This window comes from Myotis lucifugus, unplaced genomic scaffold (assembly GCF_000147115.1).
Source record: "Myotis lucifugus unplaced genomic scaffold, Myoluc2.0 scaffold_5, whole genome shotgun sequence".
Classification (NCBI taxonomy): Eukaryota; Metazoa; Chordata; class Mammalia; order Chiroptera; family Vespertilionidae; genus Myotis; species Myotis lucifugus.
The window spans coordinates 16,031,762-16,053,501 of NW_005871053.1; positions in this window are offsets into that span (position 1 = coordinate 16,031,762).

The window sequence follows — 21,740 nt, forward strand, 5'->3', positions numbered from 1 at the left end:
GATATACATTTCTTAAAAACCATACTAGATGTTTTGTGGTACTGCATAGGGGCACCAAGATGTTATTATAGAATCTTCATTAAGAGTTTGCACAAGAGTACTGGTAATAAAATGCAGAGTAGAGGAAATACTTGAGAGACATTTAGGAAGAAACATTGATAAGACTTGATGGTTTTGGAAATGGGAATTGAGAATGAAGGAAGTACCAAGGTTGGCCACTACTGTCTAGCTTTTATAAGGGTTAGTTTAATAGATTAGTTGCAGTAACAACCACAATTCTTTGCTCTTTTTTTGTATGAAACCTTTGTCATGTTTTTTTTCTAGTTCCTCTTAGAAAAAAGATGGAATCTATTTCCTGACATCTAAATACTAATGCTTAATCCACTGAGAAATTAACAGATATGATGCATGCATAAACTTAAAAAAAATATTGTTTGCTCCTGATTCTATTTTTATCTCTCTGCCATGGCCATAAGAATATATGCTAGGCTAGCCTGCTGGAGTAGGAGACATAAAAACAGAGCCATATCCCCAGTTATTCAAACCAGGACCATCCTAGTTAATTTATCACACAACCAACCAGCCATGTGAGCAGTCCAGCCAAGATCAGCCAATCTAACTTGCACCTGCTCATATCCGTAGATTCATGAATAAGACTAGCCAACATCAGTCAAGCCCAGTTCAGGTCAATTAAACTCTACAGAAGTGTGCTTTAAAAAAGTATAGTGTGGGTTGTGTGGCTCTGTTACCCAGTATTATTATGCCAAATGTAACCTATACAGATGCCATCTTAATGCCATTAATAGGTCTACTGGGAACCATTGTCAGTTTTAAGAGCTCTTTGTGAATCTCTTCACCATCTTATCAGCTGCAGAATCCCTCTCTAAATTATAGACATTTAAAATTTCAAACACTAATTTTCTAGTCTTCCTTAAATCTAGTTAGTAGGCAATGAGGCAGTAAGGAATTTTGCTGTGGTCTTACAAGAAAGAATTTAGTAAAAAGAAAAACATTGGGGGGTGGGGAATCTGTGTTCTTTAATCTGATATTGTCTACTATAATGGCAGGAATTTCAGCTGCCATTGTGAGAGATTGATACAACAAGCCAATGTATGAGGACTAAATTTTGAATAAATATCACTACGATGACAAATTGCAAAGATGGTAAAATGTCTTTGGTGATATTTTTAATTGTCCCTAGAAATATCAATCTACAGACACCTTATTTTGAGAAAATGAAGGTCCATGTTATATACAGTATATTTAGGTAGGTGTTTTGTTCCAGGCAGATAAAAACACCAATACAGGTCTCTTTACTATCTAATACATGAACTTATAAAAGCAGAGGTATCTTTGGGAGATATTGGAATGTTATACAAATAGATATTCAATAGATTATGGATAAGAATGATTTCTATGTTTCAGGGACCTAGGGGTAACTCTAGGTAGAAGAATAATTTTTTTAAATTTTTCTAATATGTAATATCATTAAAAATGTACAAAGCAGAGAGAATAATTTTATAAACCCATCACCAGCTTTAAGAATTATCAATGGAGAGCCAACTTTATTTCATCTAAAATGTCCACTAATTTCCCTGCTCCCATATTACTTGAAACAAATCTCAGATGTCAGGATGAGAATATTTTAAGAGTTTTAGTTTTTAAGTGGACTTTTAAAACTATACTATGTTAATTATTTTTTTAAATACTTATTATTTCAATTTAAAAGGACTTCATCTGATTGGTTCAGAACTCTATGCAACAACCCTATTTATTAGATCACATTATGAGTTCCTGACTACCCTGAGTGTGGGGGAGGGGTAGCCAACAAGAAAGAGTAAATCAACTCCTATAAGTGTAGCCTAGACCTATATGTTTATAGTAATTTAAACATTTACTACACCCATATTTATGAAATGGATCCAAATAAATTATAGTATATGGATGTGAGTATGATGTTGATTATATTGTATTATTTACATTTTAGTAGCTGGGATCATTTTTTTTCCAACATGGTATTTGCTTAAAGTAATTATACTGACTGAGGACAGTGGCAGATTGAAATTAAATGTTTGGATTAAATATTTTGTCAGCAAACATGCAGCAACTGCTTTACTGCTGCTTCTTCTCTTCCATGCATACTGATTACAAAATGATTCGCTTTTATTTTGGCACAGTTTTAAAATACTTAGATAAATGCTGTTTGATATCCAATCTTCTAATTGTTTCAATAGCTGGGGTGGGGGGGGGAGTTGCGGGGAGGAGGCCAAAGAAATTTAAGGCAACATTCAAACTTCCCACTCAGTCTTCTTCAAACAAATAACAAAATTGTCAAGTCTAGATATAATTCTGGTTTTATAAGGCCTAAGTTTTGGCTAAATATTAACTCTACCAGGTGTGCTCAGAGCTAGCAGGAGGGGGAGAAGGGGTCATTTTATGCTAAAAGAAGAAACAAACTATTTTCAAGAGGGTGCTTCTGTGGCTTTGTGAATATTGATTGTCTCTGCAAAATAGTTGAATGTACTAAATGGAAGTAAATAAGAACATATGGTTTAACTCTACCCATAACTACAAATGCATTTTTAATAACCATCATAGAAGTACTTGACAAGATGTTTTGTTTTACTTTCCAGAATCAGACCATTAAAAGCAAACCTCTGAGTATATTTTGTAAATCTCTAGTGTACATTCACTGAGACTCTGATCAAAATTGAAAAGTTCAGGGTCATTTTCAAGTCACACTAGGGGCTGAATATAGGCCAAATGCCAACTGATAAAGAATTCACACTCTTTATCTTTCAATACATACATATTCCAAGGAATGACAAAACCAACTGAAGGAAAACGTACTGAATGTTCTAAAGTAATGATATGTTCACAAAAATTATTAAATGCTATATTTGCATATTTTTATGAACTCATTCATATTGACAGTGTAATACCAATTCAATACTGGTTTGCCCTACACCTGATAAAGTGTCAGAAGGGTAATCAGTTCTTTACTTACATCACTTAAGCCTATCTTACTCGTCCAAATCCTGTGGAGCATGACAAATCCAGTCCTGGGATGACCCAAGCTATCTATTTATTTGCTTACATCAGGACATGGTACATACAGGGTGTCCCCAAAAAATATATATGCACTTTGAATGGTTATAAAGTCAGTGTTTACTAACATACAGTTTTATTTTCAAAATTTAAAATAACATATGGCAATGAATATTTTTTTTTGCCAATGCCTGTTTTCAAACTGATGACCATCCTGGTTCAGGCACTGCTGATAACATAAAGCAATGGAATCACAACCATCAAGAATTATTTTGTTTGTTATTTGTGTGCCCTCAATCCATTGACTGTTGCCAATGTTGTACCGTAAACTTTATCTTTTATGTATCCCAATACAAAAAGTCTAGTGGCATTTTAGGATAAATTTTCTTTGTTTGAAGCTTAGTCTGGCTTCACTCATTATTTCAAATCAGTTAAGCCTGAAAAGAAGTGAAAATTAAGTGAGTTATTAGCTGTTAAAGTGTGTATACACTTTTTGGGACACCCTACTTATATTGCTGGAGAAACTAAGCTGATTCTAATGAAAAATTATGAAACTATTTGGCTTGGTATATGTTGAACCATCCAAATCACATCATGTACAAGATTCAATTGAAATAAGAATAACCTTGGTCAGAATGTCAGGTTTTCTGCATTTAATTCTCAGGATAATCCAGAGTTCTGCCACCTGATAACAAACAGGGCTTTCCTTCATTGTCTGTTCCTGGTATATGATGGAGTAGGAGGAGAAATGGAAAGAAAAAATGAAATAAATGAAAGGGAAATGGATTAGTTAAAAATGGATTTCAACTCAAATCTACATTTCTGTTATGTTTCTGTTGCTCCTAACTAGACCTGACTTTCCTCAGGATTACTGTTGTTAAGGTTGCTTTTGGATATTCGGGAATTGCCTGCCAACCTCTGTGGCATGATATAAAGGACAATAAAAATATGAGTCTTCATTTTGAGAAAGTGTCAAATGCAAAATGAGATACTGTGAAGTATTTGTAGGACTATACAGGTGCACTCACTGAGTGTACCTATTATCATCATTATAGAAGACTAGAGGCCCTGTGCACGAAATTTGTGCATGTGGGGGATGTGTCCCTCAGCCCAGTCTGCACCCTCTCCAATATGGGACCCCTTGAGGGATGTCTGACTGCCCAGTGGGATAGGGCCTAAATGGGCAGTCAGACATCCCTCTAATAATCCAGGACTGCTCACCTGCCTGCCTGCCTGATTGCCCCTAACTGATTCTGCCTGCCAGCCTAATCACCCCTAACCACTCCCCTGCCAGCCTGATTGATGTCTAACTGCTCCCCAGCCGGCCCAATTGCCCCTAACTGCCATCCCCTGCCGGCCTGGTCACCCCCAACTTTCCTCCCTTACCAGCCCGGTCACTCCTAACTGCCCTCCCTTGCCAGCCTGGTCACCCCTAAATGCCCTCTCTTGCAGTCCTGGTCCCTCCCAACTGCCCTTCCCTGCTGGCCTGATCACCCATAATTGCCCTCCCCTGCTGGCCATCTTGTGGTGGCCATCTTTGACCATATGGGGGCGGCCATCATGTGTGTTGGAGTGATGGTCAATTTGCATATTACCTCTTTATTAGATAGGATATATTATTTATCATCTCTTTTGTCATGAAGCCACACTAGGTGCTTTATAAGGCAAAATTCAAAAGAATAGTCAAGTTTTTATATGCTAAAGGGTTGAAGGTGAAGCAAGAAGCAAGAAAATTGACAAACTAAATTACTAAAACTATCTGGAAACGACAATATATTTATATAATACTAGAGACCTGATGCACAAAAATCATGCAAGAGTAGGCCTTCACAGCCCCAGCTGCCTCATGACCCTGCAGGCCCACCTCCCGCCCACTGGTCATTCTGGAAAGTCATCTGGAAGGTTGTTCTGCCATCTGATCTAATCCGATTATTAGCTCTTTATTATATAGGATACACAGTGCAATGAATACAAGTATTAATGTACTTGGTCATCAGGTGACAGCAAACTAGCTACATCTTTGTGGCACAGACTGGCTCTTCTTGTTCCTTCTATGCACACAGCTAGATTGCATGTCCCAGACTCTCTAGTGAGGAGGTGTTGCAATGTGTCTAAATTCAGGACAATGGAATGTGGGCAGAAGGGATTAGTAACCTCTCTATTGTCAGTTGAACTTTATGTAAATAAGAAAAAAAATGAATTAATTCACTGAGATTTTGTGGTTTATTTATTACATCAGTCAGTACTACTTTAACTATTATGAATATGTGTACCTAGCAAAAACCTTAAATATTTAGAATTACCTTAGCACTTGGGCAGAAAATGGCAAGGATATTGATATTTGAGGCCTGAAAGGTAGATATCCAAGTTTTAAAGAACCATAGAATTGGAAAAACTATCCCTGCTTCTGAATTAGCCAACACCCTCCCACCCTACCACACCCCTGTGTGGGTTCTCCAGCACTCACTGCTTCCCTTCATTGTTTTTCTTCAGGTCATTCATATAGACTTGATGCTTTTTAAAAAAATATTTTTATTGATTTTTAGAGAGAGAAGAAGGGGGAGGGAGAGAGAGAGAAACAATGTGAGAGCAAAACATCAATGAAAACCTCAATTGCTCACCCTCCCCAACAGCCCCTACCTGGGGTCAAGTCCACAACCTGGGCATGTGTCCTAACTGAGAATTGAGCCAGAAACCTTCTGGTGCATGGTACCACGCCCAACCAATTGAGCCATCCTGGCCAAGGCAAGATGATGCTTTAGGTACAGCACCGAGCATTGCCACCTAGGATCCTGTCCCACAGCAGCTGAGGGTTCTTACCTGTGGGCAATTTGTACTACAACTGGCTGGGATGATGGGTGTAAGGGAGATGTATTGCATTCCAATCATAGCATCAAATGACTTATTTGAATTTCTTTCCATGAAAAATAATAAAAGACTAGGGTTTATATATAATGATAGGTACATAAAAGGCTTTTCAAACTCTCCTAGGCACAGCCCAGTAAGAGGATTAGTTATTCACTACTCAGATTCCATTAACTTGTTTCTTACTAAGCTTCCTAGCTTACTTATGAAGAGAGTGGGAAGAGCATAATATGAATAATAGTGGAAAATACTTTTGGAAAAGAGAAAGTGAATATAGTACTCAATGGAACTATGAGAACCAATATATTGGGCCAGATATGGTACATAATCTGGCATATGGGTAACCACCCTTACCCCACATGCCAATCACATCTTGCCTATGGTAGAGATCACTAACTGATCCCTGAGTTCTTACAGTCTTTATCTCCAGAGTCCTGAAATAGCTGGAAACCATAACATATCATACCCACTACAATCTACTTAAGATGGTACAAGTTTGTCAAACTTGCTATGTATCCTTTTTTTAAAGGTACCGTTTTATTTTACTGTATAAAAGAGAAGTACAAATCCTACTGCTCCATATTTTTCAAATTTTCCCAGCAGACCACCTGCTGAGAACTTGATATATACCCATTGCCACCATTCTCATGTTAGTTGCATCTTTAAAAGCACATGAAAAGTAAGGGTACAAGATACCCTTTACTGCAGCCATATAAAAAATGCAAGTGGTCCCTTAACCCCTGAAAAAAAAAACAATTGAATAGGATCTGGAACAAGCATGTCAAACTCAAAGGCTAACATGGGCCCAATAAACAAGGTTTAAGTGTATGTGGGTCACAAAAATCAAAAGCTTCAATTTTCATAGAAACGTAGGTTTATTTTGATAGAAATATGCTGAATACAAAGGGCTGAAATAAATAAGTAATCATTAACATAAAATAATAGAACATTTTAATAAAAATTAATATTTGTTCTTGAACATTAACTTACCAGACACTGAATAACTACACAAATTAGTAAGCATAACGCAAATAAACCTATTTTTCTTGTTCTCCAAAAGTGAAATATTTCCTGTTGCGCACACCAAATAAGTCAGTCCAAGATGAATGACATGGCAATTGGCTGCTAAAATATTCGCTGCTAGTATTAGTGGAGAGAAATGGTACAACACGATTATAGTAATCAGTCATTAGCGAACATTGTAGTTCATTATTAATAATTATGTATAACAGGATATTGTAAAAATTAAGTTACGGAATTTGTATTAACACATTTCTTACATACCGTTATATTGGCTGGGCCGCAAAAATATTCATTGTGTGCCGCATGCGGCCCGCGGGCTGTGAGTTTGACATGCTTGATCTGGAACCTTTGAGATACCTTGCAAATTAAAACTTTTAAAACTCTCTATTAAAAGGAATAGCTAACTACAACCTCATCAATGTTACCAACCCAGATGGAAAGAAGAGAGATTTACTACAGGGGATTGTCATTGTAATGGAAAAAGCCCCTCTAGATGTTTCAGTTTCATGTGCAGTCTCAAAAGCCATTGTTTGGATTATCCAACCTACCTTCTTCAAAGACTGGGAAGGGTAAAACATGTTTTTTCATTGTGGAATTTTACCATGTCACTTCTTTGATTACAGTCATCTGTCTTTCAAGTTGTTATAGAAACAAACTTGAAAACAGTCATCCAAACTGGGTGAGGGCTGCCTTGTCCTTTTAAAAGCAAACAACTGTATGTTTTCATCAAAAAGCTGAACAATTTTTCCTACTAGTCACCTCTTGAAAAGATTTTAGGAAAATGAATTTTTAAGACCATTCCACTAACTGAAAAGACACATTTAAGTGTTATTTTGTTTTTATTTTAGCTAGGAGAATTTATTCCTTAGCTGCTTGAAACCAGCAGAGGAAGCCTTGAAATTTTTTCCTATGCCACATGGTAGTTTCTTCCGACTCTACCTCCATCCTGGCAGAAGATAGAATGTTGGAGGGCCATTTCAGATGTTGAATATTATCTGGGTTTAACTCAACAAATTGTGAAAAGAAAATAAACCATATTTCAGTTATTAATCTAGGCAGCCCTCCAGTGAGTGCCCAAGGACTCCTATAGCCCATAAAATTTAGTATAGGTTTTGGATCACTAGGGATAATTTCGCAGAGCCTCAATTTCTCAAAACCTCTGTGAAGCTCTGGTGCAAAAGTAGCCGGACCTATTGATTCTAAGAAGAATCATGGCCAATTTCATGTCTCCATCACCTTTTGTGTCCATGTAGCTCCTAGTGCCACCATGCAGATAAAGTGCTACGGTTGTTGAATAAGAAGATGACTTGCCCTGATTTTTGATAGCTGCAGAGTACATCCAAACCAGCTTCCAAGATAGTGTGCTTCTTGCCAGGTTAGCTTTTATTACTTCTTAAGTATTATTTGTAGATACATAAATCATGGGATTGAAAGCCAAAGTATAGTGATTCAAACAGCTCTGTCATTTCACTACTTGTGTTACCTTGGACAAATCACTTACCTTTTCTAAGCTTCAAATTCTTCAGGTATCAGATGGAGGTGCCAAGTGGCACCTCCGTAATAAGGTTGTCATGCAGTTATAAGAAGGTAATTCATGTGAAGCATTTATCATACTATATCATTGCCTCTCAAACTTGAGTGTAGACACATTTCTCTTGGAGATCTTATTAAAATGTGGATTCTGACCTAGTAGCTTTGGGATGGGGCTCACAGGTTTACTGGTGAGGCCAATATTGCTATGCCATGAACCATAATTTGGTAGGAAGTTTCTAGAGCACCTGAAGTTATTCTATCAATATTATTTTATTATCATTTTCATAATTATTATTAATATCTGCCTTTCCTACCAAACACAATGTAAATTAGGGACTATGCTCCAGCATCAACTGTTCTATCCCCCCACACTGTTCTCAATACTGTATGCTTACTAAATATTTGCTGGACTAATTAAATGCAGCCTGCTCTCTCCATTGACTTGTAACATTCATTGTTTTTCACCTACTTTTGATTAGCTTACCTTTCATCATAGGTTAAATTAGTATGTTAACTCCCAATTTACATTTTTTGGATGGTTTTTTAGCTGAGTTATTTTCCAATGTTATCCTCCAATTACAGTTGCTATGTTATTTTTTGGAGTCGTCATAGCCCTCTGGACTTACCTAAATCATACAAGTATCAAACTATGTGTCTGTTTTATTCCTATCTAGATTTTGTTCTTAAAAGAACAAACTATGCACTATTCATACTTGTAGCTTCATCACTGAACAAACTCCAGCACAGAGTAGATTCTCTATGAAACCCTGTAAAATAGGACAATAGATGAGTTAATAATTGCAAAGAGGCCCCATTTAAAAAAACAAACCACTTTCTAATACTTGGGCATCTGAATAGGAAGAGATAGTAATGTTTGTCTTATATTACCTGATAAGTACTTAAAAGATAGGTTTGTGAATTAAAGTCTTGTCTGTCTATCTCCATCCAAAATGTGACCCATAATTCTGCATTGGGAGTGGAAGACCAAGTCTTCTCCAAACTCTCACACTTCCTGGAATACAACCATGGGCAAGTCTAGCCGTCTTCATGAGCTCAGCTTTGGCAGGAAGGGGCCAGACAGGTATAGAGGCCAACTCCTCTCAGAGGCTTCTGGGCTGCATGTCCCATCAAGACATATTAAGACAGAATCTTCTAAGCTTATTATTCTCCTAGACGTGGTCCCCAGAGGCTGTGAGGAAGCAGGATTTGGGTGGGTTTGGTGGCAGTTCCAGTCTTCCCATCAGCTCTTTCCTTACCCCAAAACACAGTAGACTTAGAGATTGACTAATTGGGTAACACTGATTTATTCCTTTATTAAAAACTTGTCCTGAAAAACAGTAAATCATAGAGAAATTTGAACCATAACCTCTGAAATTTTCTATAAACTCTAATCTCCAAATGATGGAATTCAAGTTGTTTAGTTGCTTTATCAGTGCCATGAAATTTCTCAGGGCTGTGGTTCTCAGTCCTGGCTGCACATCAAAATCACCTTGGGGGGTGGGGGGACGCTTTTAAAAAATGCTGATGCTGGATGAGCACAACTGAATTATGTTCTATAAGAGCCCAAGCATTTTTGTGTTTTTTTAAAGCTACTTAAGCAATTCTTATATGCAGCCAGAGCTGAGATTTTAGTAGATTATTTGCATTATAGAGTTGCTCATACATCTAATAATTTAGCTGAATGGATAACGGGCAGAGGTCCTAGTTAAAATTTTTAAAATATAATTATTACTTTGCACATGGTCTTCAATAAATGTTGGTTAAAATCCATTAAATTTGTTTTATACCACTACTGTTTAAATCACTAAACTGGAGGAAAGAAAAATATAGGGGAACAGTTTCTTTTGGTTTCTTGTTTCAAAGGAAACATATGGTTCTTGTTGCTAAGGAAACAGTCATCTGTTCATGTTCTTCATTCCATCTTTGGGTCACGCCCAGTGTTGATCATGTCAAGACTTCAAGAGAAAAGTATTTTTAAAAGTATTTTATGACCAAGTTTTACTGGATCAAATAAACTATTGCCATCTTTTTTTATATACCCAATGGCCAGAATTATCTTTCCATAAGCAGAGAATTATTTTCAAGTTTTCCCATAAAGGGAAAGCAAAAAATGTATTGCAGTCTTAATAGCAATTGTCTTGAGACTACTCTCAAACATTTAAAACCTTTTCTATTGCAATCTAAAGCCCATTTACATAATCACCAGGGCCTGGACTAAAGTGAGGCCAGTCAGGTGTCTAGGGCACAACATTTAAGGAGGCACTCCTAAAATGTAAGTAAGTGCCATCTTAATTTAGCACCTTCAGTTATTCATTCACCACACCCCTTTTCCAAGCCCCAATTGTCTCTTATAAAGTAGAAATGTGTTCCCACATTAAGAACAACAAGGAATACTTTTCCTACTTTAAATATTAGAAACAGAGGGCTAATATCTTCGTTCTTCTGAAAAACACAATGGGATTTACAATGACAATGAATCATCAGGGTCTCAACTATAGATCTCCTAGTTAAAATGGATGTCCATTTGTAACGTCTTTCCCAACAGACTTGCCCTTCCTTTGCTGGCAGAGCCACAACTTTGTTCAAGTATCCACCCATCTTCCATATGATTCATGGATAAATTCTGATTAGTCTGAGTCAATTATGGCATTTCATTCCCTTTGCCCACAATTAGTTAGGAATAGGTATGTGACTCATTTCTACACAATATGACAGGAGGAAATCGTTTGGGAGAAGTTTTCTTGTTTTAGAATAGATATGCACAGGAGGAAACAGCCCCACTTCTTCTACTGAGTATCTGTTGTGTCTACATGGATGCCTGAAACCATAGCAGATTTTTTTCAGTCAAAAGGAGAACCATCTGAGGACAAAGCCAATATGGTGACCATAGAAGAATAGAACAATGGAAAAATCCTAAACCTTTGATTTCAATCTTATGCTTCTAAAATGTCCAATAGATGAGCCATCTTACCCTTTGGACAGCTTAAAGTAAGAAAAATACATCTTCTGATTAGGCACAATTTTTTTTTCAGGGTTCTATATTACTTTCATTCAGAGCATCCTATAACCAAAAACATCTAATATGTCATTTTTCTTATATTTGGTGGATAATTATTTGAGCAGTGCCTAAAATTACCTGGCAGTAGTCACAGCTCCAAGTTCAATGACTGCCTGGTGTTTCCATCATAGGAACCAGGACCTTTAATATGACAGAGCTGCAAGCTTGAGAAGCAGTGATTGTGAGAGGATCCACACCAACGTCTGCCCCTTGGTTCCTGTATTGGGAACGTAGCAGCATAGCCACTAATTCAGTGCAAATACTTCACATAGGAGGACAGCACCCACCACTAAAGGCTATTGCCCCAAGGCTAGCGCCCTAGCTGAGCCTTTAATAGTCTTCCCACTGTCGCATTAGACTAGCTACACCTGGGTGATCTGATGGTCTAATGCGGGCTGATAGTTCAGCCAAACGCATGTTAGAAAATGTGAGGTTGGAAGTCAGTTCCTAATATTGTCTAGTGAAACCTTTGGTGTTAGTCTGGACTAAGTCTACAGTTTTAAAAAACATAGATTAGGAACTTATCTAGTAGCTTATTAAGAACACCAAGGAACTTTAACTTTATTCACCATTTGAAAACTTTAAAAGTATAAAAGAACATTTTTGGTGTGAATCTGTTTTTGCAACACAAACCGTATTCTTTTTGTTCTTTAGAATGTAAAGCAACTAAATATGTACAAAAATATTTTATATATTCAAAACTCCTGAACCACTTTCAATTTTAACTTATCTAGATTAAATAATTCAGACTACTTTAATCTTCCCATAAATCCTGTTTTACAGACTTAAAAGATTTTTTGTGTATTTTTCCTAGATAGATCTAGTATTATTAATATGCATACTTAATAACAAAGAATTAAATAAAGTTTTTATTATATTTTACATATTGTACATATTTATCCAGATTATATACACTTTTTGACTTTAGAGTCCTCTTTCATTTAACAGAGTAGTACTGCAAATGTTAAGGAATTTCTGTTCATGTTTTCAGAAAAGAGCAAGCAGTCTTCTAACGAATTGTGAAGAGTGAAGCAGAGAAAGCAAGCAGCCTATCAAATGATGAATCCAACAGTGGGATTATGAGATGTTGGAAACAAAACTAATCCATTCAAAATCTGATTTGGAAAGAGGTCGGTGATAAGCCCCATGGTGCGAATGAAGTGCCAAGGGAATCCTGAGAATAGAACTACCAATAAGCTCTAACAGGGTAAGGATGGAGAATGTGGCTTAAAGGAAAACCTTCAGAGGTTATAATGCAGAAATATTGAAGCTTGGTGACAAAGTAAAAGAAAAAGTAGAAGGAAAATGGTCAGTTATGAGTTTTAAGGAAATAGGTTATATACTTTCATCAATACCTGAAAGTGAGGGAGGGAAAATGCTAGCAGGTAAGGAGCCTTCATTCATTACTTCCATTGGAACTGTTATTCTAGCATATTCATTTGTTTTTTCTATTAGATTTGAAGAATATATGTTAAGCTTTGGGGGAAAAGGACTTAGAAAAGCTGTGGTGCCAATGATAGATTTAAAAAGACTAGGTGAGAGGGAAATAACAGTTTGGAGCTAGGGAATAGGGGAAGATAAATTTAGCTTGAAGCAAATGAATCTTTGAAGATATCATGGAGGAGAGAGGAGAGAGAGAGAGAGAGAGAGAGAGAGAGAGAGAGAGAGAGAGAGAGCATTTGTGTGAATGTGGGCATCATCTACATGGACATGAAGTCCTATAAGGAATTAATAAAGAGGTTTGGGATACAGGTTAAGCATAGATCTGCTATCATAGCATAGTATGTGGAAATAAATAAAATATGTAAAAGCATCAATTAATATTTATAACTAAAACAAAAAAGCAGTTATAAAAAGGAAGATCAGGAATGAACAATGGCATGAGATGAATGATCTCAATGAAAGAGAGCCATTGCTGAACTATATCTTAGACACTTAAAAGTAAGTGGAGCTAAAAATGGGCCATGTATGTGACAATGGAGAGATACTAGTAGTTAATAGTACTTAAAGCAGCAAAAAAAAATGTTCAGCTGAGTATAGAACTGGAAAGAAGCCTGCACAAATGTTCTGTGTCGCTTTGAGAGTTGGAAAATATGCTTAAGTAGGACCTATTTTGCAAAAGTCCCAGAGAACAACTTGACATTAGTGGAGGCTGATATGCCAAAAATGAATTACTAATGGACTAAAATAAGCCACTATAAAATCTCTAAAGCTATCTACTGCATTTAATGATTCCACAAGTTGGACAGCTTTCATGACTTCCTACGCAAGTGAAATCTGGATCATGTCTTAAGGGAAACCCACCTACTCAGCTTAATTTTGTCCCTCTCTAGTCCTTTACCAATAAGGAAGATGAATTGCTTGGGAACTGGTAGCTCAACCTGGATAAAGAAGCTAGAGATCATAGAGGGAGTACCATAAACTTTAAGAGGAGAAAGATATAATCACACCACAGTGCTGTTCTGTGTTTAGTGTCAGAATCCTTGCCAAACAAAACCATATTCAGAGGCAAGATAAATGATTTTGAAAGAATCGGAGCTGTTTTGGTTAAGGTGGGAATGGGAGAACCCTGCTCTATAACCTTCATGAAAATGTTCCTTGGACCATCCTGATATGCAACTGAAAATAATGTATGTCTTGATTTTCAAACTAGAGGCCTGGTGCACGAATTTGTGCACCAGTGGGGTCCCTTGGCCTGGCCTGCGGGGATCAGGCCAAAACTGGCTCTCTAACATCCCCTGAGGAGTCCCAGATTGTGAGAGGGCACAGGTCAGGCTGAGGGACCCCACTGGTGCATGATCAGGGCCGGGGAGGGATGTGGAAGGTTGGCCAGCCAGGGAGGGACCATAGAAAAGCTCTAGGGCATGTCTAGCCCAGCTCACCCAGTCCTCATCAGCCACACCCCAGCAGCAAGTTTCTGCCCGCTGGTGGTCAGTGTATGTCATAGAGAGCGGTTGAGTGGCCTTAGCATCTCATTAGCATATTACGCTTTGATTTTTGAACGGATGACCCGGACACTTAGCATATTAGGCTTTTATTATATAGGATGAAATCTGAAGCCCTGAAGGTTTGAGAACTTACTGAAGGTGACCCAGCTACCTAATGGTTCAAACAGAATTAGAACCCAATTATTCTTAGTTGCACATTGCATTTAAGTTGCAAAGATGTCAGGAGGCATTTACCTCTGAGTATGGAACCAAAGGTTGAAGCGTTTTTTTCTTAGTCTTTGGATTCCTTCAGAAAAGCTGTCCAAATAAACTATTTCCTTTTCTAAATCTCTTATCTCCCATGAGTTGATTTATTTGAAAAAAAAATAAGAATTGGTTTTATGGAAGTGGAATAGTGGGCTATTTTTTTTTCACCATCTATTTTGTACTTTTTTTTTTTACTGATTGTAAATAATTGCATACCAAAGCCAGTAAAGCTTGGTCTCTCGCTTCAAGATTCTCTGCCTTAAAGTGCATTTAAAGTACATAAATGTAAAGAGAGTGGTGGGAAAATGACATCTTGTCCCCATTTGTACTTTCACAGGAAAATCATATATAGCTATAATTTAACCTTATACATCAAAACCCTTTGGAAAGATTTGATGGTCTGACTCCAGCCTCAAATTCATTCGACACTTTCTCGGCAGCTGTTAGCAGCTTCTGTGGAGGTCCATGTAGCAAAAAACATTCAAAACCTAATTCTATGTCTACAGAACACAGACATAACTCCTACTTTGACAGGCAGATTTTACAGAGATTTATTTTGGTCCGCATTAGTATTTCATTTTTTGGCATTAAATCCTTAACCAATGCCAAATCTGCCTCTTTCCGCTTGCTTAAATGCTCTGTGTTTTCTTTAAAAACAGGAAACTGATAGCTTTAAAAAGTATTTGCTTTGTATGATAATAGCTAAGCAGTGTCTGGCAACCAACATATTATACTGAGGAGGAACTGCAATAAGTCATTTCCAAGAAAAGAGAAGAAACTTTCCAAATGTGAGCTTTTGTCTCTGTTTTTGTTGTGTTTTCAAATGTTTACTAGAGCCAATGATGGTTTCTCCTCTCAGCTCTTCAATTGAAGTGCCTGGCACATAGTAGGCACTTGAAACTATATCTTGAAAGCTGGATGCCATCAAATAAAAGTGGATTCATTGTGGTCCAGGAGATCCTACCCAAGTCAGGATCTAGTGGACAGGCTACGTGTGCTCAGGATGCCCATCCATCATCTCTCAGGGATTAGAGGCAAAGGACGATGTTTCCTTATACAGTCTGTTGCATCTACAAAACATGGAAATAATTTGCAGTCAGGTCAAATGCCTTTGGAGAATGTGATTCATTGCACTGCCTATGACCTATACTGAGTTTGAGTTTGGAGATCTTCATCTCAGTATGAAACGAGGTAGATTTATGGGTCTGTCCACACTGCAAAGTTATTTGACGTCATCTCAATAGGAAGTGTGTTTGGTAGAGGGAATATGAAGGCAATACCCATGCTTATACTAAGTAAAATTAATTAAAGTAAGGCAAATAATATTTTATTTTCTCAAAAATACATTCAAATCATTTATTTGGTTATTTAAAAAATGATTTAAATAATTTTGCATGCAGAAGTAACCAATGCCTAACTGAAAAAAATTAAATAAAACTATGCTAAAAACCTTTTATCTTTGTTTTTTTAATATCAAGTTTTTCATAGCCTAATATAATTATATATATATAATATGTTCATATTATATATGTACACACATATGCACACAAATACACACATATTCTCCCAATATGAAGACATATATATATATATATATATATATATATATATATATATATATGGCTAGATATAAATGTTTTAAAAACCTATGTTAGTAAAGAAAAAAAAACCAGGATAAATAAAATCCATAAACTTTACCCTCATATTAATAACATTTTAGTAATAAACATGTAAATTAAATATTAATCTAAACAATATTCTGAACAATGTTAGATATTCATACTGAACAAAAGGAAAGAGAACAATGCAATAGAAAAAGAAATGTGTTAAAAAATAAACCTTTAGCATTGATATTTGTAGCACATTTCCGGTCCTATGATGTTATTTTTTTAACTTGAAGACATTTTTGCATTTGGTGGTGGTGGGATAGGGATGTAATGGAAAGAAGAATGTTGTTTTATGTAGGGACCGTTTTGTCAAGCACAGGTAACCACATTTTTTAAGCATTGTCTGAAAGAAAGAGATTGATCCACAAGGGAGCGCTTCAAAATAAACTAGCAAGAATTTTTTTAAGTTAAATGAGGATGGGAGAGAAGAGGGGCTCTCTGAAAGGAGAAACAGGATACAGCGACAGGGGATTTGGGGAAGATGGCTCAAAATGGACTTTCCACAGTAAGGGTAGGTTAGGAATTTTAGAAAGAATGATATCTGATAGATTAAGTTGCTTCTAACTCTGCAGTGTTTTCCTGCATTATCCTCAAATAAATGCCTATAACACATGGATACACTGTTAGTAGCAACTTAGAATATAGAGGAGAAAGAGCTGTAAACATGTTTGGAGTGAATTGTTGAGGAAAGGGAAAATGCATAACAAGGGATTCAGGTATTCAATTTATAATCATTCACGTTTCTCTGTTTATTAGTGTGTCTTGGCCTATGCCGATAGCTGTGAGCTCCTTTAGAGCAGAAACCATTTCTGTCATATACACTGATATAACCTACTACCCAGTATCTGACATTGCCTGGTTTTTACAGAGTGCTCAGTGAAATTTGTTGAATGGACAAGGGAATAAAATTGATCAGGGAACACGAGTTCAAATTGATAAAAGACAAGCAAGTATAAGTAACTCTGCACGAGCCATCAGAAATACTGGAGAGGGCTCTTAACTTTTTGCAGTTATAAAGAATGAAGGGATTAGAAAATTTTAATTAGTTTTAGAATATTAACAGAGTAGGTGACTATTCTGTTGACCCTCAACAACTGCAGTGCAATTCTGACACTAACCACCTGGAGTTAGCAACAAGCTTCACAAATTAAAAGCTCCGTCCTTCAAAGGACTGCCTTCACCCTTTCCCTGGCTGGGTAGTTCAATATGTCAAGGTTGAGGGTTCAATCAAGGTTGAAGGTTCAATCCCTGGTCAGGGCACATGCAAGAATCAAGCAATGAATGCATAAATAAAGTGGAACAACAAAATCGATGTCTCTCTCTCTCTCTCAAAAAAAAAAATCAATAAATTTAAAAAAGGACTACCTTAACTTCAGAGACCAGCTTCACTTTGGGGGTCCCCAGACCACCCATTCCACATGAATTTATGACTGACTAAAAACTTGAGGGTTTTCCCAACTCTCTCAGGTTTAATAATTCACTAAAATAGCTCCCAATATTAAAGAAAGTGCTGTAGATAAGATTATAGTTTTATTACAAAGGATACATCCAGATCAGGAAGACTATCCAAAAGAAGAATCACATAAAACAAAGTCTGGGAGGGAATGATGTCTAGAGTTTTTATTGAGGTTTCAATTCACTCTCCAACATCACTCCCACCCCCACTCCCCACAGAGAGGTCAGATGCCCCAAAGTTTTAACCCTCAAATCAGGTAATTGGTCTTTCTGGTAACCAGCCCTTATCCTGAAGCCAACTGTGGGCTCAGCATGAGTCATCTCTTTAGGGTAACAGAAACTCCTATCACTTAAACATTCCAATAAGGTATACACAGGTACATTAAAAACTTGAATATGTCCAATGAAAATATATATATTTTTTTCAATTTCAATTTATTATTGATTCTATTCCTATCATCCCTAAACTCTCACTCAATCAAAAGGTAGTATCAGAAATATCTGGGTGATATTAAACATTTAATTTATTAACATTATTGGTGATATAGGCTGGATTCCAAATATGATAAATGGTCATCAAAATTGTGCACTAGTGTTGACCTTTGAACCAGGAGGTCACAGTTTGATTCTTGGTCAGGGCACATGCCTGGTTGCAGGCTCAGTCCCCATTGTGGGGCATGCAGGAGGTAATCAATCAATGATTCTCTCTCATCATTGATGTTTCTAGCTCTTTCTCCCTCTCCCTTCCTCTCTGAACTCAATAAACAAATATTTTTTTAAAAGTGCACTACTAGTAATGATTAGTGAAAGTGTAAAATTAGCTCTGTTACCAGTCCTCTAAGTCCCTTGAGCTTATGGAGTAAAAAATATAGCCATTTTAAAAACCACAGACATACACAGCTCTGTTATAAAAGAACTCAAGCACAGTAAAAAAGCTTCTCTAAGTTAGGCAAAGAATTTAGGTTAATTAATTTTTAAATCATTTTAGTAAAAATAAAAATTCTCTTTCTGATCTCTGTCTATAGGAGCTGATCAGTATTCAGGAAATCTTACTCTGCACCAACCTACCGCTTTGGAAGTTCAATGAGTTCATATGGAAATAAGAGAGCTCTCTCATCATCAGTGAATTATTTCATTTATTGAGCATCTACTGTTTATCCAGCACTATGCTAGGTTCTGAGGATACAGAAGTGAGCAGAACAGACAAGATGTTTCCTTTCCTGGAGCTTTGTTTTGGGGATAAGCTGAGAGGGGCAGGTACTACAATGCAAACACTAACCAATAAAGTATGGACTGTGAAGAGCGCAGCTGGAGGAAATAACTAGGAGTGGACACAGTAACTGAACAAAGTACTTTAGTTGTTTGGTCAGGGACGGTGTCTCTGAGGAGGTGACATTTAAAGTGACACTCAAAGGAGAAGGAAGGAAAAAGTCATTTGAAGCAGAAGTAAGAGCTCCAACCTTGGAGGTGGAAGGAGCTTGGTGGGGGTCAGTGAGAGAAATGCTGGGTGGCGGGGGAGGAAGCTGGAGCAATATGCTGAGGCAGTGAATTAGGACCTTGTTGGCCATGGCAATAAGCTTACATTTTATTCTGAGTACAATGGAAACTCACTGAAAAATGTTTCAAATGTCCTAGTAACATGATCTCATTTCCTTTTGAAAAAGATTACTCCAACCCCACTGTGAAGAAGAATGGAAGGAGGAGGAAAGAAAGAAAGTAAGGGGATCAGTTAAAAAATCAGCTTTATAATGTAAAAATATCCTAAAGATCTGCAAACTGAAATATATGCTCCTTCCATACGGAATCTTGAAAGCAGGCAAGATTTGTCTAATTTTACAGAAGTAAAATGAAATGGCATTAGCGAGAAAAGAAAGCAAATCTAAGCACTTACTTCATTGAAATACTCAGAAAAAGAAAAGTTTGCCTCTCCTGAGAGTGGCTGCATTCTCCATGGACAAGAGCCTAAGGCAGGGAAATGAGATGCCTGTGTCAGCCAAGGGTCTAAAGATTTTCATTTTCATGCCCATAGCTGGCAGTACCATTTAGACATGGAAAACAAAAACACACAAACAAGTAAAAAATAGGGTTTCAGGAATTTACAGTTAAAATATGTATTGTATAATGTAAATTTCATTTGCAACTAAAAAAGATTTGCAGTATCACTAAATGTGATTTAGAAGCTCTGTGATTCCAACTTTTCTCAGTTAGAAGCTTGTCAAATGGTATAAAGAAAGGAATAGAATTGCAGAATTTTTATGCAGAAATTTGCTTTAGGAATAACTGTAATAGGAACTATCTGAGGATATTTGTAGTTTTAATGCATGTGCTTAACCTATATTTTTCCTCCTCTTTCTAAACATATACATGGTAAGTCCTCATGAATTTGAACTAATTGAAGTTGGCCTGTCTAAAGAGTGAGAATTATGGTTCATATTCAGAAAATGACGTTGTATTTATTTATATCTGTGTAGTAACTATAATCAATAACTTTTACTAGAATACACTGTGGGAAAAGAGTAGTATTTCAGAAGAATTTTCTCTAGATTTATAATATTTATTACCTTTTCCTTTTTAACCTATTTCATGATTAAGACTAGACATTCTAAAAGATTATTACTCCTTTAAGAAAAAAACTAATGTACATGGCAAGATATCTTTCTAATTTCCAGAAAAGCTTCCCCCAAAATGGTATTATATTTTCCTTTTTTTAATACTTTAAACCTCTAGATAGCTCTCTCTCTCTCTCTCTCTCTCTCCTTTCCTTCTCCCACCCTACCTTTTCTTTTTATCTTGTTGACTACATACCCTAAGGAAGAAAATTGTTTCTTTAATTAAAAGAGGAGAAACACTTTTAAAAGCTGCCAGCGTGGGGAATGTTTTCAGAAATGAAGCATCAGGGGCATTGGCTATGGCCTCTGCGCTGTTTTTCTGACTGTTTTGGTATTTTAGTGACCGTAAAGAAATGACCCTTAACGTTGCCGTGTCAGGCTGGTAATAAAATGACGTCTTGGGAAAACCAAACTCTTTCTTTCCCTGCACGTTTTTTCTTCCTGTAATTAGACTTGCCATCATCGGGGACTGTCTTTGTTATTACCAGCGTCCCTCTCACCTCAGCTCAGGGACAGCAATAGCTAAGTGAAGGCATCCCCTTCCGCACGGGCAGGAAGATTTGGACATGAGCCGCATTCACAACCACTGCATTTTTCCTTTGTGAACCTCAGTACTTTGGGAATCCTTGGTTTTATTTGCAGGAGCCCTGCTTGGCATCCTCCTCCCTTGTGCTTCCTCACAATGCTCTATTATTTGTTACTGAAAACATAAAAAGGGGGGGGGTAGCTGCTGTTCTGGCCTTTCAAGTTCCCAATCTGCCTAACACTTTTCTGGAATTGGTCACCAGCCAGGACCATCACTAAGGAGAAACATGTGGTTGCCACTTGTGTCCAGGGCTCCCCTCGCTGAATCCGGTAGTTTCAATTGCACGCATGGATGTCACTCTTCCAAGTGAATGAACCCCGTGGGGATTGTAGAGAGGACGAGGATTGTTTTTTATAAACCGGGGACCCCACGTTTTCTCCTCAAATCATCAGCAGACTCACCTTCTGCTGAGCCTGCCAGCGCCAGGGCAGATGTAACTAATTAGCACGCTCACGCATTTGTTTTCTTCGAGCACCGGCTGCTCCCTGTGCCTTCTGCTGGGCTCTGCTCAGATGGCATCCAGTAAGGAAAGTCATCTATGCTGTTTCTTCTCAGAGATTTAAAGACTTGTGATTTAAAGACCTGTACCTCCTAGGCCCAAGCTATTGATAAGTTGCCAAGTACTAACTAAGCATTCTCAAAAAATACATTAATGGGTCATTAATTCATTCATTTTAAAAAATTTATTGAGCCACTATTAGA